At 36.5% G+C, this 6000-nt stretch overlaps 1 long non-coding RNA gene across 1 annotated transcript in view; it reads right to left on the bottom strand.

The window, feature by feature from the left end:
- The window catches only part of LOC105853307, a 196626-nt gene that overhangs the window by 2754 nt on the left and 187872 nt on the right, over positions 1-6000 (bottom strand). Inside the window, exon 3 of the long non-coding RNA XR_001145142.1 lies at positions 826-903. This is a non-coding gene — a long non-coding RNA (uncharacterized LOC105853307). The remainder of the gene's footprint in view (positions 1-825; positions 904-6000) is intronic.

Consider the following 6000-nt stretch of genomic DNA (forward strand, 5'->3'; position numbering starts at 1 on the left):
TTATCTACGTAGAAATACACTTTTAAAAAGAAATGTATTAGTATTATCTACGTAGAGAAATACACTTTTAAAAAGAAATGTATTAGTATTATCTAAGTAGAGAACAGGGAAGCAAGGAACTCTCTGTGGATCAGTTCATACTCTGGAAGGTAATCAGGCAAGGATGTTACAGAAAATGATCTGGCAACTGATGGGACTAGAAAAAGATGCCAAATGTAAGCCTGTAGTTTTAGTCAGTGTCCGTTTTCTCCCGATTGTCAGGAGCTGTGGAAGGTTGGCATAGAGAGGTTACAGGGCATCCAAAATCCCAGATGAGAGAGGACCATACAGAATGAAAAAAACAAGCAAACAAAAAATACAGGCTAGGGAATATGGAAGCAAATTTTGGTGACTTGTCAATTATAATTGACAAGAAATTAGTTTCCTGCTCATTTGTCAACAGAATCTGGAAATATTTTTGTCACATCCTATACCTGTGAGCAAATTTCCACAGAGGCACCAAAATTTAACCTATGAAAAATGAAACTATCTACTTTGCTTGACTTGCAAAACTTTTTCCTTTCAAATCTTTTCCCTCAGTGGGCCTCCCCTTGGTGTAGCTGATCACCTTAAGAAAAATGAAATTTGCTTCATAATAAAATATCTAAAACACAACTTATTAATAATTCAATGTTAACATTTAAGGCTTTATCAGCAAATAGCTGCCTAATAATTTTCTCTCCCGAAAACGCTTAGTAATGGAAGGCCACATATTGGCAAAGCTTTTGCATAACCTTGACTGGCATCTGGACTTAGATAATAAAAGACATGTGAAAGTGCACGCACCTTAGGAGAATGCCCTCAAGTGCCAGGTTTGAGCTCCAAGAATGAGAGAAAATAGGTCATGCGAACAAGCAGCCACATCTGAGAAAGATAGCAAAAGAGCTTATCAAGAGAAGTGTCCGGGTGGGTGCGAGGGCTCAGCCATCTGGGACAGGACAGGGTGTTCCAAGAATTAGAACACCAGATATATAGTTAGAATAAGCCAATATGCTATTGTTACTGCTTGAGATTGTCTTGGGAGATTAAGTCAATATGCTCTTGTTTCAGCTTGATAATATGGACTATATAAAGAGCACGCTGCAAAATAAAGATTCACTGCATGCTGGATAGCAGTCATCCCTCTGGTTTGTTCTTCACAGGTGCACCCTAGATCCTGGACCCACTAGAGGTCCACAGCCACACAACTTATATTACAACAAATTTCCCATTTAAAAATCTAATTGTGAATGAATTTTATTCTTGAGGGGCAGTGTTTTTTTTATTTGAAGATATCGATTGTATTTTCTTATATGGCCTTTGGCCCTCTCAGTGAAGACATCATTAAACTTAAATCAGAACAAAGAATAGATTTTTTTACTAATATATACAGGAGCATTGACCAGTATATATACAGTGGCCAGAAGAACTACTGTATAATGAAAATCCCTGGTAAAAGTGTTTTGTGAATATAACTTAACATTGTACATTATTTCCAACATGTTGTCATTACAAAACATACTGGCCTAATTACAATCTAAGTTTTATAATCTTATTACTAATATTAGTTAGTATTTTCAACATTGGTTCTAATAGTTTCATTTTGGACTGCTGGCTTCAAATACATGTGTTGACTTTTGAAATTTGAACCTAGTGGAAAGAATAATCAGCTAAAAGCCTTAATTTCTACCAAGCATAAGTTAATGGAGAATCAGGAGTGCAAAGAGAGGCACCAGGTGGTTCATAGGATCTTCAGGTAAAACAAATGAGATTTTATTAGGCTTACAGGAACAATTTGTGTGTGTGTGTCAAGGGATAACAGGAGTGTTGATTTGAGTAGCTTATTAAAAAGGTATGTTTAGCTCAGCAATATTTCTCATCACTTGGCTTTTTAATCTGCCAAGAAACGGGTGCCATTTGCACTTACAAACTGTGTAATTAGAGTGATTCAGGCTTCCGCTTATAATGAATCTTCCATCACAGTCTGCTCTCTGGTCTTTTATTTACTACTCTAAATGAAGAGAAACTGAAGAGAATTCTTCTTTGACCCTGGCATAAGAGTAGAATTTATGTTTACAGCAATATTTAGTATATAGATTCGTAAAGAATTTTACTTGCATTTTCCTTAGGTTTTGTGTTTTTGGCAATAAGAGAGTAAGGGATGCATGCCATCCAAGATAAGTGGATTAAGATAGCTCACTTATTTCTAATAATGTTAATACTGATAGCTGAAGCAACATAGAGGCAAATCCATATTAACCTTAACTAGCTGGGATGCTAAGGAAATGGAAAGTAGATGATGCATGTCTGAACATATAACACGTTCATTTCCGGTTTACCCTTTTCCACCCACCCCAACAACTTAGTCTAGAGTCTCATTTCTGTATTTACTTCTGGCTACTCCATAATTGGTAGTTGGTATTGGATGAGGCTCTAGGTTTCAAAAATTTAACCCTCTGATTTTCACAGTGGAGAAAAGATTCTGAGATTCCAAGGAAACTAGTGCTTTATGAACTAAAAATAATAATAAAATTAGAACTAGGGCTTCTGATTCATGCCAGTGACCCAGTGACTGCACATTGTCTGGTTTTGACAGAAATCTAGTGACCTTTTCAATTTTCCAATCCAATCCCTTCTTTACTAAGGGTTGTCTGATATCTGGTAAAATTGAGTAAGCATTTTAGGAGTTAGTGGTATTTTGCCTCCTGGGGTCATTTATAATTAAAAAGAAACTCTACTTAAGATACCTTAATGCAAACCAATAAATCTCTACTAGTGGGCTTTCAGAAGCTTTAATGCATTGGGTCATGAAGTTTATGGGTCATGAAATTTATGTGTACAGCAAATTATTTTTTTTGGTGATGGGGGGATTCTTTCTTCTAATCTTGATATTTCTTTTCAAGTTATCATAACCATCCACATGTTCTGTAACTTGCCTCTCTGTTTACTCATTGCCCAGCTGAGGAGGTAGAGACTTCCTGTGATAGATGAATTTGGAGAGAATGAATTAGGCACACTCACATTAGTCCATTGCTTTTTTCTTGGAGACATCTACCTGCAAGGAGCAAAATTTCACTGGAGGCCTATACATATCTGGTTTAACATTATCCTAAATAGAAAGAGAAGATGGGAAATTCCTAGAGTGTTACTATCCAGTATTTATTTACACTAAAATTTGTCCTCCATATTTTTTTCATAATAAAACGTATGTTTTTAGCTTCATCTATTGATTATTCATTTGACATGTGAAGAATCACATCTCACTGAGGTTTCCAGTTAGCTTTATTTTACTTACAGATATTTATTTAGACATTGCCTGTTCATTTTCTTATGTGAATTGGTTAATTATGCTCATTTCCAATTTCTTTTCAGACTGTCTTTGGGAGAGGATGATAATAGGAAAATATTCTAACTGGGCAAGTAACAAGGGGTTGTTGTGCTGCAGTTAGCATATGTTTAGAGGAACTTATTCTTTCATAACACAATTGATAACAGTTACATGGAGAGGAGAAAGAGAAACAAAACTCTGAAGGGAGAGAATGCTACTTAGTACTATGTATGAGTGAAATAGATAGAAACAACAGATTTTAATGAGAAAGGGATAATAAACTGAAAATAAACATGAAGGTGTAAATGCCCAACACTGTAGGGGATATGTTTTTTAACAATGATTCCATATACCTACCTCATTGCTCCACTTAGTAGAAATCTTCAATTAAAAAAATCTATTTAAGTTCTATGTAATATATGTAAGCAAGCCGTCATCCTTTTGGAGAACAAAATGCTGGATACTCTTTTTCTCTGACTTCCCTGTTTCTCTTCTTCCTATTTTTCTCCCATTGCCAACAACACAAGAAAGAACTTCAGGAGAGCAGAAAACTCAGAAATAATCAGCTGCAGTAGAAGATGTTTATTTGTAAGTCAGCTCCCAAATAGTTTTTTATAGTTCATATATTGTTTTTCATCTCTTTTATAATTACTTTATCTCATAGTTACCCCACCACCAAAGTCTAAAGGAAAAAGCTAGAAGGAACTATGACTATGGACATATGAAGCATTCAGAAGGACTTCTGTTTGTTATGTGTGTTTTTTTTTTTTAATTTTTTTTTTTAAAGATTTATTTATTTGTGCGTACAGAACTGGGGTACAGGCCAGAGGCTCAGGGGCGGTGAGAGGCTTCACCAGAGACAGAGTGGGGAACACAACAGGCAGATCTACGAAGTACACTGCTGAGGGCAGCAGCGGGCGGGTCAGGAGAGGTCTGCCACACCATGTGGTCACCTCCGGGGCAGGCGGGAATCGAACTCATTCGGAAGCGGCTTTAGATTCTCAGTGCTGTGCTTTAACCCGCTGTGCCACCAGGGAGGGCCTGTTATGTGTGTTTTTTAAAAAAACAGGAAAACAACAACATGGGGTCATAAAATCCAATATCTTGCCCTAGCATCTTCAGCGTTTTATTTATTTATTTATTTATTTATTTTTAAAAGATTTATTTATTTATTTATGCATAGAGAGCTGGGGTACAGGCAGAGGTGCAGGGGTGGGGATTGGATTCACCAGAGACAGAGTGGGGAGCAGGACAGGCAGGTCAATGAAGGGGAGCTGAGGGGAGTAGTGGGCGGGTCAGGAGAGATCTGCCACACCATGTGGGTCACCGCCCCGGGTGGGGATTGAACTTGCACTGACGTGGCTGAGGCTTGCTTGCAGTAGTGCGTCATTACCTGTTGCGCCACCAAGGAGGACCCATCTTTGGCATTTTATAATGAATTTTTCCATGTATAAAGATTCAAGCTATTTGGAGATACACATTTTGAAAATGATCCACATTTAAAGCATAGTATTTTATTTTTAGCCAATAGGAAAAATTGAAAGCTTTTTAGTGACAATGTTGTGATAGGAGCCAAAATGTCTCCAGCTGACATATGCATAGAAAAAGAACTTTTGTGGCAAAACACTTGGAGCTCTCTTTGCAAAAATGAATGGCTAGTGGTTATTTTTGTCCTCTCTCTGTTTTATTAATGGATAAAGGCATGTCGATAAGTCACTGTAGCTGTGTGGGATTTGTGCTGTAATGGAATACTAGAATCATACTCTTTCTTAAGGAATAGCAGATTGTTATGAACACCATCACAGCATATTTTATAGGAAAGTTATCTTGCTTCTGGAAAATACACTGTTGCCCCAATTTTCTACATTTTGGCTCACTGCAACTATTCCTCTTGGAAATTTTTTCAATCTCAGTACAGTCTACCATGAAATCTTTTGTGGGTTCTTTCTGTCTTTCATGTTTACTTCCTCTTCTTTCTCTGCTTTTTAGCAATCTCCTTACTTTATTCTCTCCTTGTGGAGAAAGCACATACTTCAGAGCCATCAGTTAGATCCTAGTTCAGCTTTTATCCTGGTCAAATGTGAAAATGTAATTAAGAATAATTATTTAGATTTTTAACCTTCATGTGGAAAATAGAGAAGTATGAACTTTATAGGATTAAAATTGATTGAGATCATTACAGAGAACATCTAACATGTGCAGTAAAATGAAGATGTACTGACACATTTTCTTTAACCTTGTCTTTTACTTTTCAGTCTGCTTACTCCTCTAGTATCTGAAGCAGCTGTTAAGAAGCCCAGAACTATGATAAACAACAGGTCTCAATAACTATGCCATCGTCCAGTGGCACTTTGAAATGGAGCAAGGTCTCATTTTAGAAAATATTTTTAAAGCATAAGAGTATGCATCCAGATTTCAGTTGTAGAGAGGATATTGGCTGTGTATATAATTCAGAGAAATTGGCTTAGAAGAATTTGCAAACTTCCTTCTTGTACTAAAAAGTTCAGAATTCTTTGAACAACATTAAATTCCATGTCCATTTCTTTCAAATACTTTATGTTTAGAACTCACGGGGGCTTAAGTATAAGTCACTGTTTCATACTAGTTATCCTAGCAAAAATATTCAAGCAAAAGGCTTCTAGATGGGTTCTGAA

The sequence above is a fragment of the Condylura cristata genome, unplaced genomic scaffold (genome assembly GCF_000260355.1).
Source record: "Condylura cristata isolate star-nosed mole 26May11 unplaced genomic scaffold, ConCri1.0 scaffold00006, whole genome shotgun sequence".
Classification (NCBI taxonomy): Eukaryota; Metazoa; Chordata; class Mammalia; order Eulipotyphla; family Talpidae; genus Condylura; species Condylura cristata.